This window comes from Mobula hypostoma, chromosome 22, assembly GCF_963921235.1.
Source record: "Mobula hypostoma chromosome 22, sMobHyp1.1, whole genome shotgun sequence".
NCBI classification, from domain to species: domain Eukaryota; kingdom Metazoa; phylum Chordata; class Chondrichthyes; order Myliobatiformes; family Myliobatidae; genus Mobula; species Mobula hypostoma.
In genome coordinates, this window is record NC_086118.1 from 32,068,201 (window position 1) to 32,084,653 (window position 16,453).

The 16,453-nt window shown below is 51.2% G+C and overlaps 1 protein-coding gene across 12 annotated transcripts in view; it reads left to right on the top strand.

Annotated features, from left to right (window-relative positions):
* Positions 1-16,453, top strand: part of rbfox3a (RNA binding fox-1 homolog 3a) — a 1,578,835-nt gene that overhangs the window by 217,271 nt on the left and 1,345,111 nt on the right. For 5 of the 12 annotated variants that reach the window (XM_063074390.1, XM_063074401.1, XM_063074402.1 and 2 more), the window contains exon 1: positions 8,244-8,436. The exons of 6 other annotated variants lie outside the window; for them this stretch is intronic. The gene's annotated coding sequence lies outside the window, so the exon portion shown is untranslated. Of the gene's footprint in view, positions 1-8,243; positions 8,437-9,428; positions 9,520-16,453 lie in introns of those variants that run through there. One more of the 12 variants, XM_063074391.1, reaches the window with a different exon arrangement.

The window sequence follows — 16,453 nt, forward strand, 5'->3', positions numbered from 1 at the left end:
ATTGAAGAGGAGGGAGAAAAGTGCTTTGCATTCAGATGAATAGTGCTCCCTGAGTTTTTATGCATAGGGCAAGAACGGAACTTGCAGAATGGTAATTTGTTCTGGTGTTTTATCCAGTTGTACACGTACAGAAGTATTGTACACATGCTGTCATTGTAGCAGATGACAGAGAAAAGTTGACGTCTGTGGCCAGAAGCACTTATATAAAGGTAAGTTGTATGAGAATAATTAAGGTTTCTTTTTCTTGATTCTTAATCCATGAGTAATATTGAGCGGATTTCAAAACTTTTTTTTTGATCTGAGATATGATTTGTGTCTTTGTGAGAGGGAAGTCATGGAATTCAGCTACTTAGCCCTGCTGGGTTCAAATATTTTGCATACTGGCTAATTAAATAGACATTTGATTTGAATATTAATAATAGTATTTTTGTGTGTTTACCTTCAAGAGTCCTTGTACTGTAATAGTTATAAAGCTTAAGTAAATTTTCATGTTAAATTTGAAGATTTATTTTACCCTTAAAACGTACTCTGGAATTAGCATGCAAATTGCATTTGCATTTAATTTGGCAAAATATGTTAGACTAATCTGAATCTGGTCAGATTTAAGCCTAAAAGGCATTGGATGGTTATGTTTGGCTTTGTTATAGGCCAGATGAAATTCAATACCTTGACTTCAAACATATCATCCACACAATTCAATAGTAGAAATTCTGACATTGCTTTAATCAATCAGATTATCAGACCTTATTAACATGCTGTTTGGTACATCCAATTGCATATTGTCTGCTCTGACTAGCATTTCTATTTTCTCCCTGGGTGTGTTGTAATAGACTGATGTTCAGCCATGGGAAGAAAACAATTAATTTGTTCACAATAAGATGGTTCAAGGCTTTCCCACGAACACCTGAACTGCAGCACATGTGGTTGCTTTACATGAACAAAATATGTGAATGTCTTGGTGTTGCATTTATGAGTAACTGTGAGTCAGGCTACATGGCTGAATAAATGAATACTTGAGCCGTATTATAAAAGTGTAAATCACTAATTGAATTTAATTATCAAACACTTGAAATGAGATTTAAAAAAAAACAATAAATTAGACTTGTAGATTCTACTGCTTGATTCTTTTTCTAAGGGTAAAAGATGTCAGATAAATGATGTTTCAAATGTTACCTCTGTCGTTTAATGTGCCAGGTTTCTCTGCAAGTTAAGTGTTCTGGAGCACTGCCATGTTGGAGAGTGGAAGGAAGGTATTCTGCTGAATAACCACTCTTAAACCCTCCCACCTACCTCTTATCCCCTCCCCCTACCCCTCACCCTCTTCTCCCTCCTCCCCCTCTCCAATCCTTCTCCCCTTTCCCACTCCCCCTTCTCCACTCCTCAAAATCCCCCTCTCCTCACATCATGCACCCACCTTCTCTCCTCATAAACCCTTCTCCCCTCCCCCACATTCCCCTCCCTGTCTCCACTGTCTCCATGCAACCACCCCACCCACCCTTTGTCCCACATTGTCTCCCTCCTCCATCCCCTTTCTCTACCACCATCCCCTCTCTCTTCCCCCACCCCCTCCACACGCACTATCCACTCCTCCATCCCACCCCCACTCTCCCTACAGCACCCCGTCATCCCAACTCTCTCACCAAACCCCTCTCCCCTCCCTCTCCCTACCCACCCCGATCTCTTATCCTACCCATCTCTCCCTCAACCAATCTCTTCCCCTATCCTATCTTCTCTCTCCACCACCCTCCTCTCACCCCCAGCCCAACACCCCTCAGCCCACCCTAACCCAATCTCCTTTTCCCCCACACCCCAAACCCCTCTCCTCCCATTGCACTTACCTTTTCTCCACTCTCTGCCCTACCCTATCTCATCCCCACCTCTCCCCAACCCCGATTCATCCCTCCCCCTTCCCCACCCCAACCCCCAATCTCCTACACCCCAAAACCCTTCCTACGCACCCCATACTCTCAGCGTCACATCCTCCTATCCCTCCCTATACCACCCTCTCACACTCCCCCAGCTATCTCACCCTCTTCCCCACACCACTACCCTCTCCCACCCCCCACACTCTTTCCCACCCCATTGTCCACTCCCTTTCTGCCCCAACCTCTCTTTCCCCGACCCCACCTGCTCTTTCTCGCCCCCAACTTCACCCATCTCTCTCTCTCTACCCCACCCTGTCCTCCACAACCCCAACCCCTCTCCCTCACTCTACTTCACCACCTCCCCTCACTCCACCCTCAGTCTCACACCCATCTCCCTCCATCCTACCCTGTTCCACCCTCTCCCCATCCCTCTCTCCACCCCACCCCTCTCCCTCATCCCTCTCTCCACCCCACCCCTCTCCCTCATCCCTCTCTCCACCACCCCTCTCCCTCATCCCTCTCCACCCCACCCCTCTCCTCTCCCTCATCCCTCTCTCCACCCCACCCACTCTCCCTATCCCTCTCTCCACCCCATCCCTCTCTCCACCCCCTCTCCCTCATCCCTCTCTCTGCCCCGCCCCCTCTCCCTCACCCCTCTCCACCCCAACCCCTCTCCCTCATCCCTCTCTCTTCCCTGCCCCCTCCCCATCCCTCTCTCCACCCTGCCCCCCCTCCCCATCCCTCTCTCCACCCTGCCCCCTCTCCCCATCCATCTCTCCGTCCCGCCCCCTCTCCCCATCCCTCTCTCCGTCCCGCCCCCTCTCCCCATCCCTCTCTACACCCGACCCCCTCTCCCCATCCCTCTCTTCACCCCACCCCCTCTCCCCATCCCTCTCTCCACCCCACCCCTCTCCCTCATCCCTCTCTCCACCCCACCCCTCTCCTCTCCCTCATCCCTCTCCACCCCACCCCTCTCCTCTCCCTCATCCCTCTCTCCACCCCACCCCACCTCCTCTCCCTCATCCCTCTCTGCACCCCACCCCCTCTCCCCATCTCTCTCTCTGCCCCCATCCCTCTCTCCACCCTGCCCCCTCTCCCTCATCCCTCTCTCCACCCCGCTCCTCCCCCTCATCCCTCTCTCCACCCCGCTCCTCCCCCTCATCCCTCTCTCCGCCCCGCCCCCCTCCCCGTCCCTCTCTCCGCCCCGCCCCCCTCCCCATCCCTCTCTCCACCCCACCCCCTCTCCCTCATCCCTCTCTGCGCCCCACCCCCTCTCCCCATCTCTCTCTCTCCGCCTCCATCCCTCTCTCCACCCCTCTCCCCCATCCCTCTCTCCGCCCCGTCCCCTCTCCCCATCCCCCTCTCCGCCCCGCCCCCTCTCCGCCCCACCCCTCCCCCATCCCACTCCCCGCCCTGCCCCTTCTCCCTCATCCCTCTCCACCCCAACCCCTCTCTCCACCCCGCCCCCTCCCCATCCCTCTCTCCAACCCGCCCCCTCTGCCCATCCCTCTCTCCGCCCCGCCCCCTCTGCCCATCCCTCTCTCCGCCCCGCCCCCTCTCCCCATCCCTCTCTCCACCCCGTCCCCTCTCCTTCCCTCTCTCCGCCCCGCCCCCTCTCCCCTTCCCACTCTCCGCCCCGACCCTCTCCCCCATCCCTCTCTCCGCCCCGCCCCTCTCCCCATCCCTCTCTCCGCCCCGCCCCCTCTCCCCATCCCTCTCTCCGCCCCGCCCCCTCTCCCCCATCCCTCTCTCCGCCCCGCCCCCTCTCCCCATCCCTCTCTCCGCCCCGCCCCCTCTCCCCCATCCCTCTCTCCGCCCCGCCCCCTCTCCCCATCCCTCTCTCCGCCCCGCCCCCTCTCCCCATCCCTCTCTCCGCCCCGCCCCCTCTCCCCATCCCTCTCTCCGCCCCGCCCCCTCTCCCCATCCCTCTCTCCGCCCCGCCCCCTCTCCCCATCCCTCTCTCCGCCCCGTCCCCTCTCCTTCCCTCTCTCCGCCCCGCCCCTCTCCTTCCCTCTCTCCGCCCCGCCCCCTCTCCCCTTCCCACTCTCCGCCCCACCCCTCTCTCCGCCCCGCCCCCTCTCCCCATCCCTCTCTCCGCCCCGCCCCCTCTCCCCATCCCTCTCTCCGCCCCGCCCCCTCTCCCCCATCCCTCTCTCCGCCCCGCCCCCTCTCCCCATCCCTCTCTCCGCCCCGCCCCCTCTCCCCATCCCTCTCTCCGCCCCGCCCCCTCTCCCCATCCCTCTCTCCGCCCCGCCCCCTCTCCCCCATCCCTCTCTCCGCCCCGCCCCCTCTCCCCATCCCTCTCTCCGCCCCGCCCCCTCTCCCCCATCCCTCTCTCCGCCCCGCCCCCTCTCCCCATCCCTCTCTCCGCCCCGCCCCCTCTCCCCATCCCTCTCTCCGCCCCGCCCCCTCTCCCCCATCCCTCTCTCCGCCCCGCCCCCTCTCCCCCATCCCTCTCTCCGCCATACCCCCCTCTCCCCATCCCTCTCTCCGCCATACCCCCCTTTCCCCATCCCTCTCTCCGCCATACCCCCCTCTCCCCATCCCTCTCCGCCATACCCCCCTCTCCCCATCCCTCTCCGCCATACCCCCCTCTCCCCATCCCTCTCCGCCATACCCCCCTCTCCCCATCCCTCTCCGCCATACCCCCCTCTCCCCATCCCTCTCTCCGCCATACCCCCCTCTCCCCATCCCTCTCTCCGCCATACCCCCCTCTCCCCATCCCTCTCTCCGCCCCGCCCCCTCTCCCCATCATTCTCTCCGCCCCGCCCCCTCTCCCCATCCCTCTCTCCGCCCCACCCCCTCTCCCCATCCCTCTCTCCGCCCCGCCCCGCCCCCTCTCCCCATCCCTCTCCACCCACCCCTCTCCCTCATCCCTCTCCCCATCCCTCTCTCCGCCCCACCTTCTCCCCATCCCTCTCTCTGCCCCACCCCCTCTCCCCATCCCTCTCTCCGCCCCACCCCTCTCCCCATCCCTCTCTCCGCCCCACCCCTCTCCCCATCCCTCTCTCCGCCCCACCCCCTCTCCCCATCCCTCTCTCCGCCCCACCCCCTCTCCCTATCCCTCTCTCCGCCCCACCCCCTCTCCCTATCCCTCTCTCCGCCCCACCCCCTATCCCTCTCTCCGCCCCACCCCCTATCCCTCTCTCCGCCCCACCCCCTCTCCCTATCCCTCTCTCCGCTCCACCCCCTCTCCCTATCCCTCTCTCCGCTCCACCCCCTCTCCCCATCTCTCTCTCCACCCCACCCCCTCTCCCCATCTCTCTCTCTCCGCCCCACCCCCTCTCCCCATCTCTCTCTCCGCCCCACCCCCTCTCCCCATCTCTCTCTCCGCCCCACCCCCTCTCCCTATCCCTCTCTCCGCCCCACCCCCTCTCCCTATCCCTCTCTCCGCTCCACCCCCTCTCCCCATCTCTCTCTCCACCCCACCCCCTCTCCCCATCTCTCTCTCCGCCCCACCCCCTCTCCCCATCTCTCTCTCTGCCCCACCCCCTCTCCCCATCTCTCTCTCCGCCCCACCCCCTCTCCCCATCTCTCTCTCTCCGCCCCACCCCCTCTCCCCATCTCTCTCTCTCCGCCCCACCCCCTCTCCTGCATCCGTCTCTCTACCCCATTCCTCCCCAACCTCACCCTCGGTCCCACCCTTCACTCCTAATGCCCCTCTCTCGCCTCACCCCCTCCACTCACTCCCTCTCTCTCCAGCCACACCCCCTCTCCCTCACTCCCCATCTCTTCAACTCCCCCTCCAACACTCACCCCTCTCACTCACCCCTCCACTCTCTCCCCTCCCTCTCCCCCACCCATTCCAACCCCTCTCTGCCCACAACACCCTTCCACTCTTTGCACTACCCCCATCTCACCCACCCCATCTAGTCCCCACCTACCCTATCTAGTCCCCACCTTCTTCCTCTCTCCCAGCTCCCTCTCCATTCCCAACCTTCTCTCTAGCCCCCGCACCACCGGCCCTCCCTACCCCATCCCTTTCGCCCACCACCGTCACCCACAACCGCATCCCGTCTCCCCCATCCACCCTCTGTGCCACACCTCCTCTCTCCTGCCCTATCTCTCCCCCACTCCCTCTCTCTCCCCACTTCGACCCTCCTCTCCTCCACCCTACCCTCTCTCCCCCTTCTCCCCAACGCAACCACTCCCCATCCCAATTCTCTCACCAACCCACTCTCTCCCCATCCACCCCTGATCCCTTACCCCACCCCACCCCCCGCTGTCCCCACTACCATCCTCCAAACCGCCACCCCAGCACACCTCAAGCCCACCTCACCCAATCTCCCTCTCTCCCACACCCCTAACCACCTCTGCCCCACACCTCTCCACTCTCTGCCCTACCCCCATCTCCCCACTGCACCCACCTCCCCATTCTAACTCCCTCACCTCCAGCACCCTCTTCTCACCCGAACTCTAACACCCCATGTTCTAACTTCATCCCACTCTCTCCTACAGCCTCAAACCCATCTCTCCACCCCATCCTTCGCCGTACACTATCCCCCTCTCCCCATATCCTCTCTCTGCCACCCAGTTTCCTCTATCCCCCACACAGCTCACTCTTCTTCCACCCCCTCTCTCCTCCCTCTCCCCACCCACCCTCTCTTCCCCAACACCCCTCCCTCCCTTTTCTCCACCACATCTCTCTTCCCCACCCCCTTCCAATGCTTACCACTAGTGCCCCTCTATCCCCTCTCCTCCCCTTTGCTTCTCCCCATCCCAACCCTTTCTCCCCCTCACCCCGTCCCCCCTCAATCCCTTCACCTCATCAATTCCCCCCACCCCCGTCCTCCAATCCCCAACCCTGTCCCCCCTTCAATCCCCACATCCTGTCCCCCCTTCAATCCCCACAGACACATCTCCCTCAATCCCCATGCCCCATCCCCATCCCCCCTCAATCCCCACACCCCCCGTCCTCCCTTCAACCCCCCACCCATGTCCCCCTCAATCCCTTCACCCCATCAATACCCCACCACTGCCCTCCAATCCCCGACCCCGTCTCCCCTTCAATCCCCCCACCCCATCCCTTCAATCCCCCGTACCGCCCTCAATCCCCTCACCCCTGTCCCCCCAATCCCCTCACCCCCATCAGCCCCTCAATACGCCCACACCCCCGTCCCCCCTTCAGTCCCCCACCATCATCCCCCTTCAGTCCCCCCATGCCCATCCCCTACAGTCCCCACACCACCGTCCCCCCCCACAACCCCATCCTCCCTCAATCCCCCCACCCCCGTCCCCCCTCAATCCCCCCACACCCCCCACCCCCCCCAATCCCCCCACACCCCCCACCCCCCCCTCAATCCCCCCACACCCCCGTCCCCCTCTCAATCCCCCCACTCTGTCCCCCCTCAATCCCCCGTCCCCCTTCAATCCCCACACCCCATCCCCCTTCAATCCCCACACCCTGTCCCCCCCACCCGTCCTCCCTTCAATCCCCCACCCCAGTCCCCCAATCCCCCCCACCCCAGTCCCCCCTTCAATCCCCCCACCCCAGTCCCCCCTTCAATCCCCCCACCCCGTCCCCCTTCAATCCCCCCACCCCGTCCCCCTTCAATCCCCCCACCCCGTCCCCTTCAATCCCCACACCCCGTCCCCTTCAATCCCCACACCCCGTCCCCCTTCAATCCCCACACCCTGTCCCCCCCTCAGTCCCCCCACCCCAGTCCTCCCTTCAATCCCCCACCCGTCCTCCCTTCAATCCCCCACCCCAGTCCCCCCAATCCCCCCCACCCGTCCTCCCAATCCCCCCCACCCGTCCTCCCTTCAATCCCCCCCACCCGTCCTCCCTTCAATCCCCCACCCCAGTCCCCCCTTCAATCCCTCCACCCCAGTCCCCCCTTCAATCCCTCCACCCCGTCCCCCTTCAATCCCCCCACCCCGTCCCCCCTCAATCCCCCAATCCATCCCCCCTTCTATCCCCCAATCCGTCCCCCCTTCTATCCCCCAATCCGTCCCCCCTTCAATCCCCCACCCCCGCCTCCCCTTCAATCCCCCACCCCCGCCTCCCCTTCAATCCCCCACCCCCGTCTCCCCTTCAATCCCCCCACCCCTGTCCTCCCTTCAATCCCCCCACCCCTCACCCCCATCACACCCACCCCCACCACCCTCACCCCCAAACCCTAGCCCCCTCACACCCACTCTCCCTCTCCCTCTCCCTCCCCCTCACACCCACACCCCACCCCACCCCATCCCCATCTCCCTTCATCCCACTCCCCCTCACATCCCCTCACTCCCGTCCCTTCCCCTCTCTCCCAGACCAGGAGTGACACGGCCGCTGCGTGAACACTTTAGAAAGCTCAGTGTTTTTACAGTCACCCTGAGCGTGATGTCAGAGGAGGTGGCGGTGGCAGGTGATTGGTTGAGGACTGTGGAGGGAGCCGCTGCTGGCAGCAGGTTACTTCGGTGTGTGATGTATAACAATGGGACAGGCGAGCGCTGAGGAGTGGAGTGAGAACGGCAACACTCATTAGATGCACATTTCCTACAGGGGGAAAGAGGGAATCTTCCGTCCGCCAAGGAAACGCGCAAACTAAAGGTCAACTCGGTCACTTGATTGACAGCACAGAAGCCGGTATGATGCATTTTTTTTTACAATGATAGGACGGGCTTCTGTTGAGTCACTTTAATAAGTGTTTTATTATCTCCTCAATAATTGGTTTCTTCTTGTTAAAAAACAAAGTAAATTTGAGCAGCATTAATATTTTGTTGTACATTGGCTGTAATTGGATTTAATTTCAACTTGTGATACTGATAGTTAATTTTCAGCAACGTATTCCTGCTGCTCCAAGGAGTTTGTGCTTTAGTATCTTCGGTGAAGCATGTTTTGCTTGCCAATGCAAGCCCTGCTGAATACATTGCTTTAAGTTAGCAATGGAGATTTTTTTTTCGCTAAAGGATCACTATCTCTTTATACTGAGCAAATTACTCTATATTAAATATAGAGGCCCTGATTTTAAATCAGGCCTTTCATGCTAACAATAAATACTTCAGATTTCAACTTCTTATTATCCAGTTGCTGGTTTTTATTGTTCATAATCAGGATTGTATTTCTAACTTGCAAAAGCACTGCGTAGTACAGTTTCTTCTATAGATATCAAAACTTCATTCTTCCTCCTTTTTTTGTCATGTGCTTAAAGCTTCCAGCAGTATTTTTGCACAGGCACTCATTTAGGTAGTATTCAAGTTGTCACAGTCATTAAGTGGTGAGCACTGACACCACTGTCTGCATCTGCAGAATAGGTGACTGCTGACAGGAGGTGTGGTAAACCTTTGCTATTGTTCCTAAGGCGGATTCTTTGAACAACGAGGCATGATAACAAACTGACTTAAGCAACTCTTAAGGAATGAAATAGTTGCAACAGGAAGTATTTCTTTCCATCTCACTCTACCCCTTCAAGAAAATCAGTGAAGTATTCTGGAAAGACATCAGATATGTCTGCATTGGCAATTTAAAAAGTTAGATTTTTCTCAATATGGCTCTTTTTTTCTCCTGTGCAGAATTTCCTGAATCACAATATAGTTAGTGCTTTGTAATATTTCTCCCAGGATTTTGGCAGTACTTTATTTAACACCAGAAGCTGCAGAAGACTCTATCTAACACTAGAAGGTGTAGAAGAGCAGCTCTTGTTGACCTTGTGCTTTTCCACTTCTGGAGGTAAGACTTGACTTATTTCTCTGATTCGTAAAGGTAATCATCTGAGCACCAGCATGCACTGATTCTGCTCCCTCCAGACTATTCCTCCCCCTTTTTGCTTCACACACCTCCCTCCACTGGAACGGTTCATCCTGGTAACCAAGCCTGACTTCACTGATTCTGTGAGTTGTCTTGAGGTAAGCTGTTAGGCATCCTGCAGCTCAGCTGATGAAAGTGGCCAATGTCCAAAATCACATGGGCCACACCTCTGGGTAAAGAACTGGAATTAATCTCCAGAGAATTTGGTGCTGGGGAAATCAAGGTGGATTCGGATCTAATAGTAAGGAAATATTTACATCTTTATAATGCCCTTCAAAACTGCATTATCTCCCACAAACACCAACTTTCTTCCGAAGTATCATCACTCTTGGCTTGCACAGAACATGAGGACCAGTTTGCATTTGTCAAGTTCCCACAAACTGTAATGTTATACTTACAAGATAAAAGGTGGTAGAATTTCATCCTCCATTGCGTATGCTGTGTAAGGAATTTTGCAATGCATTTTTACTAAACTTTGCTTATAAAGTTTAGGTCTGCCAACTTCAGTGGAACTGAATTTATGAAATGGGGTTTAGCATCAATAGGCTACTACACTGCAGACTATTCCACTAATGATGCTTTGGTGTAGATATGAAGCCTGAATAGAAATAATTTTTTTTCTTTTTCCAGAGTGATATAATCAACATGAGACAAGTCTAGTAGTGATTTTTTTTATTATGATGGTAGATACACAAATTTAGAAAGGCTGGTTTTAGGTGGGAAAGGGAAGAAGTAAAGAAAAAGTAAGACAGGTGAATTATGTGTGTATTTTTGATTGTGAATGAGGCATCAGTGTAATATATCACAGTGCAGATCATTCTTAGTCAGGCGTGGGAGGAGGTTGGGACCACCACTGAGCTTTTAACTCTAGTGGATGTTTGTTCCCCAACTTTCTAACCCAGGTGTTACCAGCTGTGCCATAGCTGCTGGGCAAATTAGGATTTGGCTGTAGCTGATTGCTGGAACAGAGTGCAAAGGATGAATCAGATCCCTTTTCAACATGGACATTCTGGTATTGCAACTTGTTTTTTGTACATGTTATCATTTATTGCTAATTTGCTAAACAGCCAGCATTTTGGGATTCAGAAAGCTAGAGTTAGTTGACATCTGCAATTCAAGCTTGGAGACATAAAATTCGTAATCTGTCAAAGATATCATCATGTGATAGATTTACCTGTGGAGTTCCAATTTTAAGTGTGAAGAACTGAATTTACAAATAAATGATGGGGGTCAAGAGAAGGGAGAAAAATTGGATAAATGTGACCTTGAAAGTTTTATAGGGGGAAAAAAAATCAGAGTTGCAAATTAATTATATGTGATATTTTGTTTTATTTTTTTTGTAGGGATTTGTTTTTTTCTGCCTTTTTAATACTTTACCTTGGCATTTGAAAAAGAAGTTAAAGTGCTAAACCTGGTACAACATTTGTATTTGTGACTTTGGACTCTGACGGAAAGCTGGCTCTCGCAATTCTCTCTTGAAAAAATTAGCAGGCACAAAATGGGGAGCTAATGCTCACACACTGAGATCAAATGCCCTAGCACTCTGCTATGCACCTGCAGGAATACTGTGCACCTGTGTGGGGCAGATCAGCCCATGAGAAGAAAATAGACCTGTTGCTTAACGAAGCCTGCCGAATAATCACAGGCACACTGCGCCCCACAACCACTAACATCATTTACAGACTTGCAGGCATTGCTCCCCCAGAGATCCAAAGACACACTACAGCAAAAATTGAAAAAGGTAAACAGAACTCAGATCCACGGCATCCACTACATCATCATGTGCCAGTTTCCAACTGCCTAAAATCGAGGAAAAGCTTTGCTACAGTGGAGGAACTACTGCAAGGAACATCCCCCCAAACATACAGGATTGACCTCTGGCAACAAACAGAAGCCAGAACCCCACCAAACAATACAGTGCAAGACCCCACAGAAATGTTGCCAGATGGGGCACTGCTTGACCGACGGAAGTGGTGCACTCTCAACAGAGTGAGAGCGGGAGTTTGTAGGACGGGAGACAATATGGTGAAGTGGGGTTTAAAGACCAGTGAATCCTGTGAGTGTGGCGAAAGGGTGAGAACATTGAACACGTTCTGCGCAACTGCCCACTCTCACCTGATTTAGCTGACAATGACCTGCTCAACATCAACCAAACAACACTAGAGTGGCTGGCTGTCTGGTGTGACAAGCTATGATGATGATGATGAGGACTAAATGAATTTGCCTTGGGCATCTATTCCTAATTAAAAGGTCCATATCTGAGATATTTCTGTTAACAACTGAGGGATGAGTTACTGCACTAGTGGAGATAGGTTGTACAAGGGAGAACTGCAGATGCAGTAATAGAAACAAAGAACTCGACTACAAAGCTGGAGATGAGGCCAAAGGCAAAACTGGAAATGAGAGTATATCAAGGCATGGTTATTATTGTTAGCAATGAAGTACCTGCTGTGAAAATGGCATCCATTTTAAAGGGGAATAATGGTAAACTCACAGAATATACAAGATTGTTAGCAATACTTTTCTTGTTGAAATTCTGGCTTGTACTGCTTTTGTGTGCATTCCAAATATTTTTGAAGAGAACCCTAATGGGAAAAAGCTGTATGTTTTTAATTTAAGCTTCATTGTTAAGCATATTTTCTGTACAAGAACTTTTTCCCCTTAATTTTCACTTCACAGAACCCATAGAAAAAGAATGTTTTCTAATTTTACATTGATATATCTTCAGGAATTAACATTGACTCTGGTAAGGAAGCATACACACAGTGGCCACTTTATTAGGTACTTCCAGTGCCTAATAAAGTGGCCATTGGGTGTACGTTTGTGGTCTTCTGCTGTTGTAGCCCATCTACTTGAAGGTTGGACATGCTGTGCTTTCGGAGATGCTCTTTTGCATACCATTGTAACTTGCTTCCTTAACACTGTTGTAATGTGTGGTTATTTGAGTTACTATCACCTTCCTGTCAGGTTGAACCAGTCTGTCCATTCTCCTCTGACCTCTCATTAACAAATCATTTTCCCCCACAAAACTATTGCTGACTGGATGTCGCCTGTTTTTTCCACCAATCTCTGTAAACTCTAGAGACTGCTGTGAGTGAAAATCCCGGGAGATCAGTAGTTTTTTGAGATATTTGGATGCCCCATCTGACACTAACAATTGTTCTATGGTCACAGGCACATTTCAGAATCAGGTTTATTATCACTTCCTTGTAAGTTCTTGTGTCATGACATTTGTTAACTTAGCAGCAGCAGTTGAATGCAATGCATAATATAGAAGAAAAAGAAGAACAAGAAATAAATAAGTAGATCAATTACAGTATACATATATTGAATAGATTAAAAATCGTGCAAAAACAGAAATAGTATATATTAAAAAAGTGAGGTAGTGTTCACAGGTTCAATGTTCATTTAAGAATCTGATGGCAGAGGGGAGAAGCTGTTCCTGAATCACTGAGTGTGTGCCTTCAGGCTTCTGTACCTCCTACCTGATGGTAACAGTGAGAATGCCCTAGGTGCTGGGGGTCCTTAATAATGGACACTGCATTCCTGAGACACCACTCTTTGAAGGTGTCATGGGTACTTTGTAGGCTAGTACCCAAGATGGAGCCGACTAAATTTACAACCCTCAGCAGCTTCTTTTGGTCCTGTGCAATAGCCACCCCCCCCCCCCATACCAGACAGTGGTGCAGCCTGTCAGAGTGTTCTCCACGGTGTATCTATAGAAGTTTTTGAGTGTATTTGTTAGCATACTAAATCTCTTCAAACTCCTAATGAAATATAGTTGCAGTCCTGCCTTCTTTATAACTGCACCGATATGTTGGGACCAGGTTAGGTTCTCAGAGATCCTGACACCTAGGATCTTGAAACTGCTCACTCTCACCACTTCTGATCCCTCTGTGAGGATTGGTTTGTGTTCGTCTTGCCCTTCCTGAAGTCCACAATCAGCTCTTTCATCTTACTGATGTTGAGTGCAAGACATTGAGTTAATGTTTGGTTTGAACAACAGCTGATACTATTGACCATGTCAGCATGCTCCTATGCATCGAGTTGCTGCCACGTGATTGGCTGATTAGATATTTGCACTAATGAGTAGGTGTACCAAATAAAGAGGCCACTGAGTGTGTACCAAGTGTGGATAAACCACTGCAAAGCTATCGTTACGGTTCTGGCAAAACTTACTTGTGCACACACCAATTCAGACATTACTCAAAAGCTTTTTGTTCTGTGCAGAAGCTGATTTAGAGACATTGTAGCAGGAACAGCAAATCAAGTGTCATTCAATAGGGAAAGAAAGACGTAGTGATTTAGGGGTTAACTGAAAAATGTTAAAGCTGCTTATATTTTGTTGGACTTTGCACAGTTCTGCTGATAACAGCTGTAGAATTTGCTCTTTTAGGAATGGAAATATAAGATTCAGCATTGTATGGTTAAGTGGTTGCTTTCTTGTGAGCCACAGTTGAAATGAGTTGCAGTGAGTACTTTGTGCAGCAGACAAGTGAATGACTGGCCAGAGCTTGGTGCTGTGAGTGAAAACTGGATACGTGATTTATCGGAAAGAAAGGCAAGGGTGGGAAAGCTGATGAGTCCACTACCTACAAGGCTTGGGAATCTAAAAGCTGCAGATGTTTGAAGTCTGAAATAAAACCAGGGGAAGCGAGAAATGGGTCAGGCAGCATTTGTGGAAAGAGAAGCGGAGTTAACATTGTCATGAGAAATAGGAAAAGGTGAGAAAAATGTTTCGAGTTTCAGAGAAGGTGAGTGTGAGATTGATAGAATAAAAAGAATACCTCTGTGGTTGACCATGATTGCCGTGGAGGCAAGCAGTTGTTAGTAGTGAATAGTGCCACTAAGGGAGTGATGTCTGTAAGAAAGCTTGACTTGGCAAGCTGGTCACTCAGTGCTGAAGGAGAGTGCAAAATGGATTCAAAACCACAGCTGGCTCTCTTTGTTAGCACAGCTGATGTGCTGGAGTATTGCATTACCACTATCAGGCCATTCTTCACTATTTATTCCCAAAGCAGTCCTGGGCTTGCCACGTCACAGACATTTCCTTTGCTTTCGCCAAGACTTTGCATCCTTCACCATCTCTGCCACTTGCTTTAACTTCCTTGTAAGTTCTTATAAAGAGTCTTCAACCTGAAATACTAAGTCAGCCAAAGAGACTTGATGTGTCTAAAAATGCTGAATCCAACAAAAAATGAACTGAGGGTAACCCTGAGGCTCACCAGTACGGATAGACCCACTGCTTTTTCTACTTGAACTGGGTCCTCTTAATGCCTTTGGATATACTTGGGCTACAAAGCAAAAACCCTAAGCCTTTTCCTACCTGCATGCGTACTGGCCTATTATGGGGCAGCACAGTAACATAGTGGTTAGCACAACATTTTGCATTTCCTGGTGCTGCCTATGAGAAGCTTGTATGTTATCCCATGAATTTGTGGGTTTCCTCCCACAGTCTAAGGAGGTACCAGTTGGTAGTTAATTTGTCATGTAAATTGTCCTGTGATTAGGATAGCGTAAAATTGGTGGGTTGCTATGTGGTGCAGCTTGAAGGGGAAGGGCCTCTTCCATGCTGTATCTCAACAAATAAATAAATAAATTCTCATGGGTACTAAATACTCTTCTAATGTTCTCCCAGATGGCCAGCATTCAGTAGGACTGTTGATGGTGAGTGCATTTCCAGAACATTCTGGCCCTTGTCCAGTGACCTCTGGTACATTTCTCAGCTATGGATCTGAATCATGCTTTTATTCCACATCTGAACACAAGAATGATTTGGAAGACTGTAGAACATCATTGCTGTTAAATCAAGAGTATCAGATTTTGCAGAGAGCAAGTTCTGAATCAGCGTGTCCTGAAAAATCTCTTGGTTTCTATGATTTTTTTTTAATATATATACAGAGTAACCTCAAGGCAGTTGGAAGAATATTGTGCAGAGCAGGTTGAACCAAGTTGATTGGTCAACCCTGTCGTATTGCTCTTTCTGGTATTATTTGGAAATTGTTGAGCAGCAGGGATGATGGAGCTGTGCCCTCACGGTCTCAGTGACCAGGTTTCATCCTGATCTTTGCTGTCTGGATGGAGTTTATCATGAGCACGTGGGGCAGGGATTGGTAACTGGACTCGCAGTTGTCCATGGTACAATGAACAATAGAATCTCAAGGGAATTGTTCACAATGTGGGGAAAAATAGTTATGGTTTGGTTGGATTGTTCTGAGAACCAGCAAAGAGTCATTGGCCAAACTGGCCTCCATCCATATGACAGTTATATTGTCATATGTCATCCATATAACTCCTTGAAAATTCACTTGTAGATGTTTAAAGAGAGTATCCTGCACAGCCGCAATGACTTTACAGTCCAATAGGTAGCTGACATTCACTGGCCAGGTGCATCAATCAGATGGCTCTCCCCGAGGCAACTCCTGTGAAAATGTGCGGTAAAATCACTGAATGCATTTGGTAGAGGTAGAGATGGTAAGTAAAGATGAGATGGCAAGTCATTGTCACCGATTAAGATAGAGGCCAAGTCTTGTCAAGTTATAATTTGCAGCACATATCATTTAAGATTTGTAGATTTCCATATTTAAACCACAAACTTTAGCAATTCTGAGCCCTGTAAGAAATTAACAATGTAGATGTCAGACTTTGAAAAGAAGACGACTGGATGGCTAATAGTCAAGCTGACCCATTGTTATGTTTTAATTTATCTGAGCAGTATAACTTTCAGTTTATTTTGGATTTACTTTAAACTTTGCAGATTTCTGTATAAACCATTCCATATACTCAACTCACTACTACAAAGACTGGCATTCAAAATGTACTTGCTTGGCCTGCTTCATTAACAGTTAATGAGATC